The following is a 16,224-nucleotide window of genomic DNA, read 5'->3' on the forward strand; positions in this document are numbered from 1 at the left end:
GTAAGTATTGATTGGTATGTACTTGCCCAGCAATAAATGTCATTTGGACCTCATATTCCAGGATACCTTATTAAGTAGCAAGTCTATGCAGCAGTAAAACATGAAACTGCACTGAAGCAGAAATGCAATCTCCACGGATTTTTTTCCATCCCCACAAAATTCTAGTTCAACATTGATTTTTTGTGTTGAACAAATATATCGTGAGGCTGAAATGAGACAGGTGAATTCATTTGGAATCTCTTCCTGCTAAAAAAATATCCTAGAAACAAGGTGAGAGAGCCTCCCATCACAGCCAGCACCTCTCTTCCCCTCCCTCCCCGCAGCCATCCCCCATCCATCCCATTCTCTGTGATGGGAACAGCCGTTGGGTGGAGATCTATAAAGGGGAAATATCACTTTTGGTGGCATTTTGACACAGTTCTGCTGCCAGCACTGAGGAAGTTTCCTGTTATGTAAATTCTCTGCTACTGCAAAGGTGGTGTGATGTGATTCCAACACGTCCAGCTACAGCTTACTGCTCTGCAGCCAGTCTGGCTTTGCTCTGCCCAACCATCAGTGGTTGCTGAGGGATGAAGACTGGGGAGATGGGGCCAGCAGTCATGCAGAGCTCCTGGTGCAGCAGCTCCAGAGGCAGCCATCAGCAACCTCAGGCCAATTCCATCAGAGAGATACCTACCTCTGTAATTGTTTTTTATACTCCAGTGAGTAAATTAATCAGAAAAAAAAAACAAAAGAAAACAAAGCAAAACCCATCCAACAAAGCAATCCCAGGAGGCAGCATGTTTCTGACCACAGGAGAGAACTGAAGAGCAGAACGCAAGCAGTAAGAAAAACAAATGAGGACAACATACAGAGCAGCCCTAACACCACTGAAGGGTCTTCCCAGCGCACCAGAAATTGGCCAGGCTTCAAACAACGTTTACCGAATTCTGCATTTTCAATTACTGCAAATTCCAGACGAGGAGAAGCCCTCATTGCTATCCGCACACAAACATCACTCAGTCAGCAGACACGCTGCATTCACAGCAGCACAACAAACCCAGCTGGGTGAGCAGCGCTGCCAGGATGCTGCTGTGGGTCTCCCAGCCCTGCCCAGGTCACAGAGGCCCATCCCAGCAGCACATCCCCAGCAGCATGCCTGGCAGGGCAGCTGGAACAAGCTGAAGATGATGAGCTTCCACATTCCCCAGCTATGGATGGGGATTTTGCATTTCCACAAAAACTGCCCTCAAAACGCAGTCAAGCTCTCACCCTTCAGGGCAGCGATAGGACAAGGGGGAATGGTTTTAAACTGAGACAGGGAGGTTTAGATTAGATTTTAGGAGGAAGTTTTTCAACCAGAGGGTGGTGAGGCACTGGAACAGGTTGCCCAAGGAGGCTGTGGATGCCCCATCCCTGGAGGCATCCAAGGCCAGGCTGGATGTGGCTCTGGGCAGCCTGGGCTGCTGGTTGGTGACCTGCACACAGCAGGGGGTTAGAATTGGATGAGCACTATGGGCCTTTTCAACCCAGGCAATTCTGTGATACACCAAGGCAGCATCCCTGTTTATCCCCACAAATAGGCTTTAAATGGAGCATTCCCCTTTTGTATTGACTTGAAGTTTTAACACATCTCTGTTGTAAACGTGCCAAAAACAAGAGCATAATTTATTAATTTCCTCCACATGCATTTGGTTCCCTGTTTTCTTTCCAACTATTTAGCTGCCGTGAAAAGTTAAAAGAAGAGGAAAAAAGAGAGAGAGGAAAAAAAAAAAGAAAAAAAAAAAAGCAAAGAACATCCCTAAAGGTTAAAACTTTGAACCAATTTCTACTTGGACATACATTAGAGGAGTGTATTTCTCATTCACTCCCGGTGACATTTCAAGAGTTGTTACAAATCAATCAGCACCTCCAAAAGCATTTGGAGAAGCAGGAAGCTATACTGGGTACAAATCCTACAGCATCTATTATTCTTGCTATTTCACTTGTTTTGATGAAAAACATTGCAAAGGTTATTTTAAAAGAAGAAAAGAATTATTAGAAGTTTCAGAACAGATAAAGGACTTCTGTGCAATATTTCTACAGAATAAAGTTTAGCAATATATATGAAATGTATTTCACAATGATTTGGTCAAGCATTTCTAAGGACGTGGCTCATAGTAACCTGATATGAGAGAATATTTAACGCTACGTAACACCATCCAGTGGGATGCAGAAATATTGGAGAATACATAAAGTACCTAAAAACTTGTGAAAGACACATTTAAGGGCAGTGTTTTGGAAGCTCCCACCGGTATGATGTACAACACACAAGGCCATGATGTTCTGCTGAGAACAGAAGAACAAAAGTTTTTATGCTTTGATGGGCGGCAGCTGCTTAGATCTGAGTGCCAGAACCGTAACTCTGCCCCTGGCTCCCTGCTGACACACAGCCCACGTATCTCAGGCATTGCAATCTCATCGTGATGGAGAAACTGTGACAGCAATGACCTCCCTGGTGCCTGTCCCGTTGGTGGGGACCGGGCTGGCACCAGCAGTGCAGGGACATCATGGTGCAGTCCATCAGGATGTGTTTTGTACCCTGATCCATTCAGCCTTACAGTAGTCAAGGAAGCCTCCAGAGCTGTAGGCACACAAGTTAAACACACACACAGTGCCTTCCAAAACTCCTGGAGGGGCAGAGATGGGCAGCACTGTTAGAGGGTGACACCGGGAATCTTTTTCTCACCTTTCTTTTTATCAAAGTGGGCTTGCTCATTTATTTTAGTGCCCAAAAGCTAGAGCACTCCAACTTCTGACAGAAGTGCTGATAACCACAGTGCTGAGAACGCTCCCTGGAAATAAAAGACACACATCTGTGTTATCTCTCCAGTGCGACCGCAGCAGTGGCAGCTGTGCTGGGACATGACACACAGGGAAGGGCAGCCTGGATCCCAGCCGTGTCACTCGGCTGTCCCCATTGCAGCAGCACACAGTGCACGGTGCTGGGCAGTGCAACAGCTCCCATCCTGTGCTGCAGCCCTTGTTTCACACTGCACCCCACAGCTTTCCCCTTCCATCGCCTCGCACCTGCACACACTGGAATTGCAGCAAATCAAATGCTTCTGCAACCTGAACCATGCTTAAATCCTCATAGGCAGAGAGGGAACAGTGCTGATAAATGGTTATCTTGATTTGCAAACAGTGCGCTGCTGAGGCTTTTAATCAGGGGCCATAATTGCTCTTCTTTGTATGGGAAACTCAGGGGGATAGAGTATCAAAAGCAAGCTCAGAGAGGAAAACGTGCAGAGAAAATGACAAAAACAGGAGAAAAAAAGTCATGCAATCTGCAAACCACCAGCCCTGCAAAATGGTGCAGCCAACAGGCACTGACATGGCACTGCACAAACCTGGCACAGACACAGCACTGCATGGATCCAGCATGGTCCCAGCACACCCCAAGAGCTCGGCCACATGCCACATTCCATGAGGACAAACCTCCCAAACCTGCTGCACACAGTGTAGGTACAGCTGGTGCACGGCTGGGACACAGCCCAGGTGCTGCAGGAGGGAGTGGAGATGGAGCACTTCCAGCTCACAGCCTGTCACCTCTGGTTAGCAGATGAGAAGGAAAATATGAGCCTTGGTAACGATATTCTCCATCTAGGCTTAGAGACGAGTCTGGGAGCACAACAGAGGGGTTCCAAAGGAGAACGTTTGCCATGACCGATGAGCTTCCAATTCTCCATTTGCTGCCATTCTTCACAGCACAGCCTACAGATAAAGCTTTCTTCAGCCCTCAGCTGATGATCAGTAATGAAGCATAAAGTGGCACGAGGTCATACCTAACGATGCCTTAGGATGGGAAATGGGAAAGCTATGTTTGTATTATTTTACACTGCGTCCCTAGCCCTTTGGCAGCTCCTTCAGCCACAGCCACACAAATGGTTTTTAGAAATGGCATCAGAATTGAATGCAGACATTACCATAAAAATCAGAAAGATCCTGAGCTGCTATAAGCTTTCTTCAAACCGGTGAAATTTATGCTCCCATTTCCCAAGCTATCTTTTCCTCTTATCCAAATTCAAACGAGACGGAAATTCAGGGTCCAGGCAGAGACCTCATGAATTTTCCTGGCGATGCCAAACCATTTAGAACTGGTGTCACGTTAATACTGCATGAATCTGTCATTTAAACTGTTTTGTAAATATATCTTTTAGACGATACAGAAGACTGTAGTCATTAAAGAGCCTATATATTCCTTAAGGAATTTATACATACATTTCATCAAGGTATGAATGTTAAAGCCACTGTCCTATCCTAATTTGCCTAATTACATACCACCCTAAAATTCTCTTTATAGCTTCAACTGCCCATGGTAATTTCTTCCTATCCCCTCCTAAAAATGCTGCTAATTGTCCTTATGTGATGTTAATCAGCTGCAGCATCCAAGCCCAGGCCTAATTTGTAGCAATCGTTTACTTTTCTCAGAGAGATGTTAACACTGCTAGATTGAGAATTTCAGTTGAAATTCAAATTTTTAATGTAAATTAAGCTACATAGCAGAGATGAAAAAGCTCAATAATTATTAAAAGCTCATTTTAGAAAAATTCAGTACCTGAGCTCAGCTATTTGAAATTCAGATTCACTGCCACCACACGCTCACTTAAATGAGATGTGGGACAAACCTCACATGCTATATTTTAAACACTCTGGTTTAATTTTATATATTGAAAGGAAAGGAAGTTTTCTCTGCTGGCCTAAGAGGACTGGGATTGGTCATCAACCAGAAGGGCAGAAATGGGATTCCATCCTTCCAAGGCTGCATCCTAAAATAAGCCAGCATGCTTCCACTGGGGAAGAGAAGATACATGCCATCCTGAGCTCCACTACCAGCATCACGTAACTCACATCAAGGTCAAACAGATTCTCTTTGTTAGAAGTGGACCAAAACCTTAAAACTCTGCCCAGATGCCTCTAGCAAGTTCCTGCTTGCCTTCATACTTTCATCAGAGCTCTTTCTGTTCCAAAATGTTATGCACATGGTAATTTTTCATTGTGTGGGAAGCATTTTATTTGATCAATTTGCCCTATTTCTCTCTTTGTGAAGTTAGCAAGAGGTTTATCATTTTCCTGAGCTTATTAGAAATTATCTGCCAGATATAATTGCCGTAAATAAAACTGGTGGAGCCCAAGCTTGTATGGCTCAGGACAAATGCTTGCAATTACTGCACTTGTGGAGCTCAGGAGAGGAAGAACTGAGGGAAGGAAATTAGTTTGGGGTTTTGAAAGGTGCCTAAAGGCTGGCACAGCATGCTGGGAGCAGGTCACCCAAATCCCTAAGGGCATTTTGACAAGTCCTTACTTCAAGCTCTTCTGGTTTAGAAAACCAAGCAGTGACAGTGATGTGCAATGGGGCCGACTCAGCTGGGCTGCACCTCTCTCCTGGTGACATTTTCATTTTAATTTACTATTTTCTGCAATATCATGAGCCGTCTTTGGCATGCTGTCCATCTGGCACATTCTCCTGAAAGCAGAATGCCTTTCCCACCTGTTGACATTTCTTTAAATAACGTCCAAGTTGTGCACACAACTTATGTGCAACCTGCGGGCTCTGGGGCAGCATTCATCAGTGAAGCAGACAGGCATCGAAGGGGACAGGCCCAACAATACCTGCAAGAAATAAAGCCAGAAAGCTTATGTGCTGTGCTTCCAGTCATTCTGTGGATTGCTGGGAGAACGTGTTCAATTATTAACGAGTCATTTTAAACCGCAACCATCTGAGTGTGCAAAAACAAGGAATAGTGTCTGCACAGCAATCAGTGGCGTTGAAAAATACAGCTTTTCTGGTTAATAAACACATTTAAACAGGCTTCCCTCATACACCCCTTCACCCTTGCCAGCTCTGCGTTCGTTTTGCAGTGCTGTTTGAATGGGAGGGATGGGAGCACCAGTGGAACACACAGATGGACACAGAGGATGCAGACACCCACAGGTGCCTCTGAGCCCCTCTCCAACAACACCTTATAAAACCCCCACAGTGAACACGCCTCAGAGGGACCCGCACAGCAATCACAACAACCAGAGAGCTTCCCACCTGCAGGACAACCAGAGGCAGTTGGAGGCTCCTGCCTCACATGTTGCCACCAGAGCAGGGCCACGGCTTGGCATCCAGTAACATCACCTGCAAAGAAATCCAAATTTACTGCGGGAAACATTAATAGGAGATTCCTTGATTATCTCTGCTGCTTTCCTTTAGGACCGTGAGAACAACCCTTGTGCATGGAGACAGGAGCTGGTAATTATGAGCCTTTATTTTGAAAACGTGCCTCTGCATTTATCTCAATTGTAAAATTCACATGAATTCACTAGTCATGGTCTGCAATTAAAAAAAAACTCTCTCCCCTTTGGTTTTATTTCTAATAAATATCCCTATAAGCTGAAAAGAACGTGGAAAATATTTGTGTGTGCTTCATTGCCTTCCTAAAGGAAGAGCCTCAATACATATCCTACAGCAAGACACGCAGCTGAGGTCACATATCCTGTCACTAAGATCACAATAATCCTTTTTACATTAAAAAGTAATGAGCTCCATCTCATTTGCAGATTCTTAAAAGCCCAGAATCCTGTGGTCACTTTGTAATACCAATGCACATCTCATAAATAGTAAATGAAAACAGAGCTTTCTTACCTTCACACAGAGGCAGGACTGAAAGCTGTGGTCCCACAGGGAAATGTATTTCTTCCAGGAAGCTTTCATTTCAGGACTTCTGAAAAACCTGCTCGTATGAGCTTGTTTGCACTAAGAGAGAGAATTAAACTGGACATTTCAAGTGCTTCACTACTTCTGTCTCGTTAATTCTCTCTAAAAATGTAATCCCTTCTTATAATGGGGAAGTGCCAGAGTTCTTGGTAAAACCCAAATCAGTCATTTTTATGGGGAACTGGCACAAATGCCTGTTTCACCAAAGAGCAAATTTGGGAAGCATCAACAGTTGAGCACAATATAACAAGTGACTGAGATGCGTGCCTAAAGGCAGCTGCAACCAGAGAAATGAGAACTGTAGCACAAAGCCTTGCCAACAAAAATTAGTCTTCCCTGTTTCTCCCCTTTCTTTCTAATATACTTGTTCATCTTCTTTTGTAATAAAACCTCCACAGAACACAAAGTCCTCATTACTGGTGTGTGTGTTCTGCCAAAGTTTTGGTCCAAGGATGAGGTTACTGCAATAATGTGCCCAAGACACCAAGAATAAATCTATTTGATTTAAAAACAAACGCACAACTCTGAAGAAAGGCTTTTAGTGTTTGATAGATATGAAAGCAATTAGATGTTATGGGAGCAGGCTGTACAGAAGCTGCCCTTAGAGCTGTCCTGGCGTTCCTCAGGGAACAGCCACAAGGCTCTGTTAAGCTCAACGCGATGCTTAAAAAATCCACAGGAATTATTTCATTTCAAGCCTTTTCCCTTACATTTTGCTATCCCACCAGATGTCAGTGGGGCTTGTGCCCCAGAGCAAACAGCTCCCCATGAACACATCAGGGCTCTCAGGTGGATTTTCAAAGCAAAAATACCTTTTGATTGGTACTAGATCTTGTTAAGCACACGCATACCCACGTACATCTCTCCAAACACCTTGGCCACCTACGCACCTTGAACCTTCTCTCTGAAATCCTAGAATGCCGTTGCTTTTTCCCCAGCCACCAGAGCTCTGGTTCTGATGGTGTGACAGGGAACATCTCATCCCCCATCCCTATGCACACACAGCATCATAAGGCCCAACACAAACTCAGTGCCCAAGAGCCAGCAGCCTCCCCCCTCCCCCTTAAATAAGAAGTAGAACTCACAAGTTTACAACTCGCCAAAGCTGGTCTCACGAGTGGGACAGCATCCTGCTGGAGCAGCAGCTGACTGCACAGAACACTCTTATTTAATTAGTGAAATAGGTGGAAGACTGCTGCCAGGTTAGGCACAGGGCCCCTCCCTGGGGCAGCTGTTTCTCCAGGTGGGTAAGAGCAGCCCAAGGACCACTCGTGCTTTAAGTCATTCTACCTAAAAGAACCCATATATTTGCTGTTGAAATCTTATGCTGACACTGCCTCCACGCTCCCTATTTTCTATTCCCCCAGACCAGAAGACTGCTGTGCTCTAACCTAACAGATATGTAAGCTACCTATCAAAAATCCTTAAGAATTCCTCCCCTGCAAACACTGCAGCCTCTCACTGCTACCCACATTCCTGCCCAGCCCTGCAGCACCCACACCTCCAGCAGTGCTGTGTGTGTACCGCAGACAGCAGAGCACTGCGGTGGGAAGACAGGAAGCAATCACACACCTGAACACCTCCAGATGCCCTCCAGGCATCAGGGCCCAATTCTACTGTCCAAGCATGTTCCCGATGTTTATGCAGGGAAAAACAATGGAGAACATAAAAGCCAGCCTTGAGCTCAGGTACCGTACAACTTGCAGTATGCAGCCACATGCTGGGTCGGTGCCTGCCCTGCGATCTGCCCCGTTCTGCACTCCTGGCTAACCCTAATTAGAAGCTTACTCACTGATACCCAGACAGCACATACAGAGAGGTTAGCTCTAAGATGTGTAACACCCTGCTGAGCATTGGTAAGTTGTTTTTATTTATGTAGGGCACACGGCACTAACACTGATATGTACAACGTGTTTGGAGCATTATAAAAACAGAAGGATTTTTGCCTGCTTAGCACAGTGCATTATGCATCTGTCCTACACCACGCCAGCTTTCCCCGCCGCTGCATTTCCACAGTGCTAGGAAATAACAGGGATAAAGGGATTAAAAAGCAATGATTTTCTGTAAAGCCTTAGAGGACATGTCTGCTATGATCTCAGCTTACTTGCCTCATCTACACCAGTAAAACACTATCGTAGTAGACAGATTTATGGATTAAATGCAGACAAGTGTGTAAAATAAATATTTTGCTCATAGCTTCCACACCCTTTAAAATATTCCCTGTGATTATAATAGCTTCTGAAGTCTCTTTCCAATGGGGTGATCTGCAGTTCAGAAGTTGAAATCAGGGAGCTCCTTCTGGCTTCAGTGCAATCGAAAGGTCACGACAGAAGCGTGGCGTTTAGCAATTCCAAATAATTGCATGCAGCTCTCAAACGTGCCATGCTTTGTCACAGCTGCCACCTAAGGTCAAACTGAATTTAAATTATATTTATCTTACTATTTATAGAGCTTTGGTCAGGATAAGCCACGAGAAATACAGTTCTCCGTTTCTTCTCTGTGTTTCTCCCTGTCCAAGGGGACGACGACTACAGCAGAAACTGTGCTGACATCTGCACTCAAAGGAGAGAAACCCATTTTTTGGAGACCAAGGAAGCAAGCAGTGGAAGTGGACATCCATCACAACCATGACCCCTCAGCCACTGTTTGTCTCATGTTTGCATGCAAGGTGAAAACAGGAGGCATCTTCCCACAGCATCTCCAAAGCAAAACCTGCCTGTGAGAGAAGTCAAATGTCTACAGTTTAGTTAATTTAATAAATACGTGCTTAACCACAATGCAGCCTCTCCATTTCTGTGTTTCTTTCTCCTCTTGGTTTGCAATAAAGGACACAGTCTCACACCATACTCATTATCAAGTCCTTTAACATTAGAACAAGTTGATATTTTAATTTAATTAAAAATTATTTCTGTTGGAAATAGAAATACCATTGATCTGCTACAAAAGAATGCCACGTGGCTCCCCAGCACACAGACAATAAGAATCCATTCATTAAGTGCATAGGTTCCAAAGTTCCCATTGCATTACATGAGCACAAGAAGCAGATTTTGGTTTTAGATCACTGGTTCATTGATAAAAACGCAGCCTGTCATCTACAATAGCTTCAGATCCTGCCCACACTTGGGAAGGACAAAGCGACCTGCTTTACCTTCACGCCTTCTGAGCACATCAGGCACTCGGTCTTGCAGAGAAGTGCCAGACAGACGTGCAACTTCTCCCCACAGAAGTGGGGAGGCAGCACTGCTCACCTCCCTTGCACGCAACCCCAGCCTGAACGCATCACAGCCCCGGTACATTGCAACCCCAACACAACACAACCCCAACTCAACACATCTCCTTCACGCAGCTCCATCTGCACAGAGAAGCTGTATCCTGGTCAGCTCAAGCCTGGGAGCCTCTGCAGAGAGCATCAACCTCTCCGTAGGTACCGATCACAAAACAGCTGTTTATTGCTGAATAGAAATATTTCTCTAGGAGCTCGATAAAAAACAAAAAAAGGACAATTGTTTAATAATAATAATAACAACATTCATGCCACAGTACAGCAAACACGCAGTACAGATTTGGTATCGCTACCCACTTGAAAGTTAAAGGGTTCCCCTACACTTTACATACTATGGAGTATTTTCTTTCTTTTACCCCCCCAACACAGAGTCAGAAACAAAAAGACACAATAATTGAGATTCAATATTAGGATGTTAATACATGGAAACATTGAGAGAAATATCACAGTTTTGGCCAAATAACTTCCTTTTGAGGTTTCTCTGTAATAAAGCAGGTCTTTAGATCTACAGATGCCAGCTCAATACCTTATCAGTTTAATGAGATTCAGAGTTAATTTCACACTGAGAAGGTTTTCGACAAACAAGCTGCAGAAAAAAAAAAAAAAAAAGTACATTAAAAGAAATACAGAATTCCTAAGATGGGCAGAACATTCTTGGTGAGCAAAAAGGGAAAAGAGAGCATGGTTTTCAGCTGCCACCCTGGAAGCAGAAGCTGAGGAAGGTGTGGAGGAACATCTGATTGTGCCATTTGGTATTGCAAGCAGTTCTGAAACCAACCCCAAAATTGTTTTTATGTTAGTGGTGCTCGGGTATTGAGCAAACCCAAGTGAGTGGCATTAACGTGAGCTACAAGAGAGGAAGGCTGCACTTGCTCTCACACACATCAGAAGCAATACAAACTCACTAGAAGGAAATGGAGTCAAAGAGCAACATCAGCCCCGTGTGCACAGATAGCCTGAGTTGTGTTACCTGTGCTTTAATGCCTCAGCTGCCAGGCTGGGGCTCACACGTAGCATCCCTGCCATCCAGCCCCTCTGAGAGCAGTCACTGCATCTCACTAGTTAGCAATGACAGACACCTGCCTTTGTGGAGCAGGGCTACACGCACTGCATATAAAATCTACAACAGCTCTTCATTTTGATTTTTCTTCTGAGTGCCACAAGAGGTTTTCCTATGCTAGTCCTTTTGTACTCACTTTATTGTCCCGGTAAAGGAGAGCTGTATCTCAAACAGTCTGTATAAAATGCAGTGCTGACCTACGCAGGTCCTTGAAGCAGATGACGAGGCTCCAACCTTCCTCCCAAAGGTGGAAACAATGACTCCATACCCTGCTCATAAGGAATTCCAAATTCAGCTCCAAATTGGCCTCCTCACAATTGCTTCCTCCGTATGCACGTACAGGAAAAGAAAAGAAAGAAGAAAAAGCAATAGAGGTATTTGTCCCTGTGACAAACAAGGAGCAGCCAGAGGCAGCCAAGCACTGAGTGCCAGGCAGATGTGCACAGCTGCTCACAGCTGTGTGTAAGAGGCAAGTCAGGCTGTGAGCCGTGTGCCCTGGCCTGGATGCACCAGCCCCACACCAGGAGGCCACAGCAGCAGCTCCTGATGGCCCACACTGCTGTCAGAAGCCACGAGGAAAAGCCTTCGTGGCCGTTCATCCATTAGCATGGGATGGGAATGCAGCAGAAGGGGTTTCACATTCTGCACGTTGCCACTTTTACACCTACAGTAAATACAAATGATAGGCTTGCAATTAAACACTCCGATTTTCTTTCAGGCGCTCTGGCTTTCTAAGAAGCTTTGAGGGGGGTTCCTAGCAAAATGATAAAATGAGCTTAGAGTCCCTCCTCATGAAACATTCACACAGCAGATCATCTGGGAAAACACATCAACCAAAAGGAAAAGCTTTGCAATTAATAATACATTAGAGAAGTGAGGTGGAATCGTGTGTGAAGTGACTGACCTGCTTTAAAAACACTGCCTGGTGCCATCCCAGCTCCTCATTACAGAAGTCCCCACATAAAGATGCGCTCTGCCTGCATGCAGACAACTGGCAATAAAAGGAAGGGTGAATCACACTAACCGGTTCTACTGAAGAGCTGGTTTATTTCTACTGAGGAAAAAAAAACAAAAAAACAAAAAACCAACAATCCCAATCAGCAGGTAAAATGCTGCGCTGGGCCAAAACAAAGACCTTAATTCTCAGGTTTTGTGTACCAGTGCCATGGAGACTGGTGCAAGAGCTGCTCACACAGAGATGGTTTTGTGGCCCATGCACACGTGACTGCATACACACTTTTGCACCTGCAATCACTTACACCATTTGTGCCTGCAATTATTATATCTGCATGCATAATTAGGAGTGCATTATGCAAATAACCAGTTATTGATGTAATTGGTCACTGGCTTACACGGCTGTTCGGTGGCAATTTGCATGTGCAGCTCTGGTGCCTTCCCGAATAAATCCAGCATGCTCCTGCAATTTTGAAAAAAAAAAAAAATACTCAACATCTACAGAACCAGGTGAAAAGAAAACCTCACAGTGTTTCAGCTCACAAACAGAAAGTGGCAGCAAAGTAGAAACCTGTTGGCACAAGATGCAAACTGCAATACCTCTTTCTCAACTTACCTCACGAATGAGCCTTCAGCTATAATCATTTCTCTTCCAAAAATTCCAGCTGACTGTTGCTATTTTTACAGACTTATTCAATCTCACATCGGTTAGGAGCTATGACTGTTGGACCACAGGGCAGCACATCCCCACTTGCCCGGCACCACATTTCTTTTAGGTAACAGCCCTCCTACCAAATCTTCCCACCTGACACCACTTCTTGACAGAAAGACATATCAGAGCCCCACAGCACAGTTCAGGGTAATGGATTATGCATACACTCAGGACAGTAAGCAGCTTAATGTCTGCTTCAGAGAAGAAACGCAGTGACACATGCGACAGGTCACAGAGAGCTGCATTGTTTTGTTATTGTCCAAGGCACACCAGCGAGAGCCTTTGGAAGGCTTGAAGGCAAACTTTGGAAGGCAACTGTGGTGCAAACATACATGGCAACAAACATCACACACACATGACCATGCAAGAGAGATGGAGATGGCCCAGGAAAACTGCTGAAGAGTGAAGCTGATGTGAAGAAAGTGAAGGAAGAAGGGTATGAAGCCAGAGGGCATGGAAGGAGAGAAGATGAGAACAAGGAGGTGGTCAAAAAGGACGCTGTGCAGTCCATTGGGAAGTCTCATGTTTTCCCGTGCTCTTCTCAAGGCTGTGGGAGCTGGGTTGTTTGGGAGGAGCACGCAGCGCTGCCTGAGCACTGCTGGCTGGAAAGCATCTGTGGGGTTTTGCCTCCAGCAGCTCAGGGGAGGTGACAGCAGAGAGAAATGCTCCCCCTCAGTCCAAGCAGCACTGCAGCAGCTGCTCCTGGAGTTGTCACTACTGCACAGAGTGCCAGGCTGGCAGAACCACCACTTCCATCTCCTTCACCACACAGAAGCATGCGTTTGCAGTCTGCAGGAGCAAATTCTTTTTTAAATTCCCATCTTAGCACTATTCTCATTCCTGCTATCTTAATGTTGTGAAAATTGCCTAGAAATACAGACATCAGGTTGCAAACTTTTAGTGGTTGTTGTATTTCACATCTTTGTTGTTTGCCTTATAGGTTTGAGGTTCATCACATTTATGCCCTTCAAGCTTTTCTATGCAATCAGAAGCAATCAAACTTTTCTATTAAAAAAAACAAAGCCAGCATTTTTTTAGTACAGTATCACATTGACATGCTTGAATCTTAAGAAACCTACAAGCTGCCAGTCATTATCCCTACAAACCTATGCATTTTTGCAGGTGATGCTGGTCCCAGCAGGGAGCCGCACCAAGACAGGGCTGCTGCATCCATTCCTGCTTGCTTGGCAGTTCCAACATGCAAGCTGTGGTGTAAAAGTTTATTTGTGAGTGTTTCACAAGTTCCTCATGGATCTTGGCAGAGAGTGGGGCCTGTTGGGTGTGTAATTTCAAACAGCAGAAGCCTGGAACACAGACAGCATCGCCTGCAATGACAGACAAGTGCTGAGCTGCTTAGGAAAATCAAATATGGAAAACACTTGTCCTCTGCTACAAACCTGCAGCTCTCCTCTAGCGTTGTGAACACAGAGCAGATCACGAGCACTCTGAATGCCCAGACAAGCACTGCCAACACATGTGAAACACTCACACACGTTAGGAGACCGGGAGGAACAGGGCAGCACTGAGGCCATGAGGATTCAAAACTGAATTCTGTAAAAAGGTGTGTGAGGATGGCATGCAGCTAATGCTGCGTGAAAGGATGGAGCAACTGCACGGAGAGAGGGAAAATAAATTCTCTGCCCTGAAACAGAAAAGAACTGAAGCCAGCCACAATACAGAGGAAGCATCAGCTGTGACATTACCTCTACATCAGTAATAAATGAGAGATGGAAAAGCAACATCCGGACTGATGGGAGCACAGCCATTGTGGAAGGCAGCATAGCTCTTTGGATGGCATTTATGAGTTCCTTCTGAAAATTCAATTTCCTTGAATATGAAAAACTTCACGTTTAATGTTATCCGAATGACCTTTTGGACTTTCAGGGGAAAAAAAAAAAAATCACTGCCTCAAGACTAAATCCCAGCCATTAACCAATGTTACACATTTAACTTCCTGTTACCTCATTTTAAGCCTTTCTTGCCATAAATCACATGGCCCATTTTGGGGTAATTTCCTGGAAAGGCATCACATCCCAGCAGCATACCAGGAGAGGCACTGAGGGCAGCATGCCATGAACACCACTATAGGACTGCACAGCCCTCACATAAGGATGGAGGGGAAAAAAATCATCCCACCTGATGGCCACCTACTTGCTAAGTTGGGGTTTTTGTCAAGAAAAGCATTAAGGCTGCTGAGGTGTGCAGAACTCCCATCTTCTTATGTTAATAAAGTGCACGAGGAAGGAGGCAATACAGCACCCCGTCCCCACAGCCTTCACATTGGCTGGTTAAATGCACAATAAAAAGAAATAGGAAATAATGATTTAAGGGTACAAAGAACAGCTGACATGTACAATGCTGCTATGGTGCCAGCCAGCCTCTGGCATCGAGCCCCAGGAACTCAGAGAATTGTTCTCCTCTGTCCTGCCACTGCCAAGGGAAAAATACAAGTCAGTAGTTCCAAACTGGGATAACCAAAAAAAGAGACAAACCAGAAATTGGGAGTGAATAGGAACTGACCATACGCAGTTCCCAAAGGAAATGGACAGCTTAAGTCCTCAACTTTCAGTCTCGGGTTGCTCTTTGGGTTGACGTGGCATCCTATTTTCTCCAATCTTATACACCAGTCTCTTCTTTAAGCAGCCATAGGCACGCAGTGTGGTTTCAGGGAGCAGCACCACTTTACTCACCAGCAGGACGATCTCCTCCATCTCCAACCACCTCAATTGGAAACGGACTCGGGTGCAGCTGCAGCCCCTGCAAGCAACTGCTCCACAGATGAAAGCTCCCTTCCCTTTAGAGGGCAAAAACCAAACGCAGCCTTTATCGGCAGCGCTTTACCCACAGCACGCACCACTTATGCTCTGCGCCTTTGTCCTTCGCATCGCTCGTGCTGAAGTTCATAAAGCACCTGAAAGCCGGAGTCACACGGCAGGTGGGAGCCGGCCGGCAGCCCTGCTGGCAGCGCGCACCGCCCGAGGGCACAGCGCTGCGGAACGGCACGATCCCTTCCCTCGCAACGTGCCAGCAGCTTCCCGAGCACGCAAATAACTGCCAGCAGCACCGGGAGGAGGAACCCGCGCCTCGCACCCTTCTGTCAGCAGCTGGTGACTCCGAGCCTAATGATGAGTTAACGAGCAGCACGTGGACCCGCGCCCCTACGTGCGCCCAGGGCCGGGGGGAGGAGCAGCTCCTGGGTACCGCGCTGCGCCTCAGGGCCGCGCTAAGCAGAGCCCGGCTCTGCCCTCCGCACCTCCCGCGGGTGGCTGTGGGCGTGGATGGGATCCCTCTCCTTACAGATAGCCACTCCATTGCAGCATCTTAGGGATGCAAGGTACGTACAAGGAGAGAGACTACAGGTGCGCGCAAGGGCGTCCGAGAGCTTTTCACGCTCCCTGCGCCCGCACCAGCAGCGCGCCGCGGGGCGGGGCTACGTGGGGAAGAGCGAGGCGAGTGGGCGTGGCCTCTTCTCGCCCCGCCCCGCGCAGATGGTG

The 16,224-nt window shown here is 46.0% G+C and overlaps 1 long non-coding RNA gene across 1 annotated transcript; it reads right to left on the minus strand.

The window, feature by feature from the left end:
* Positions 1-1,410: 1,410 nt before the first annotated feature.
* On the minus strand, positions 1,411-16,075 carry LOC146543443 (uncharacterized). The gene is made up of 4 exons (XR_014886485.1): positions 11,201-16,075; positions 6,650-10,590; positions 6,056-6,142; positions 1,411-5,631 (listed from the first exon to the last, which is right to left on the minus strand). It is a non-coding gene; the product is annotated as an uncharacterized LOC146543443 (long non-coding RNA).
* Positions 16,076-16,224: the final 149 nt, after the last annotated feature.

This window comes from Meleagris gallopavo, chromosome 14, assembly GCF_905368555.1.
Source record: "Meleagris gallopavo chromosome 14, MGAL_WU_HG_1.1, whole genome shotgun sequence".
Classification (NCBI taxonomy): Eukaryota; Metazoa; Chordata; class Aves; order Galliformes; family Phasianidae; genus Meleagris; species Meleagris gallopavo.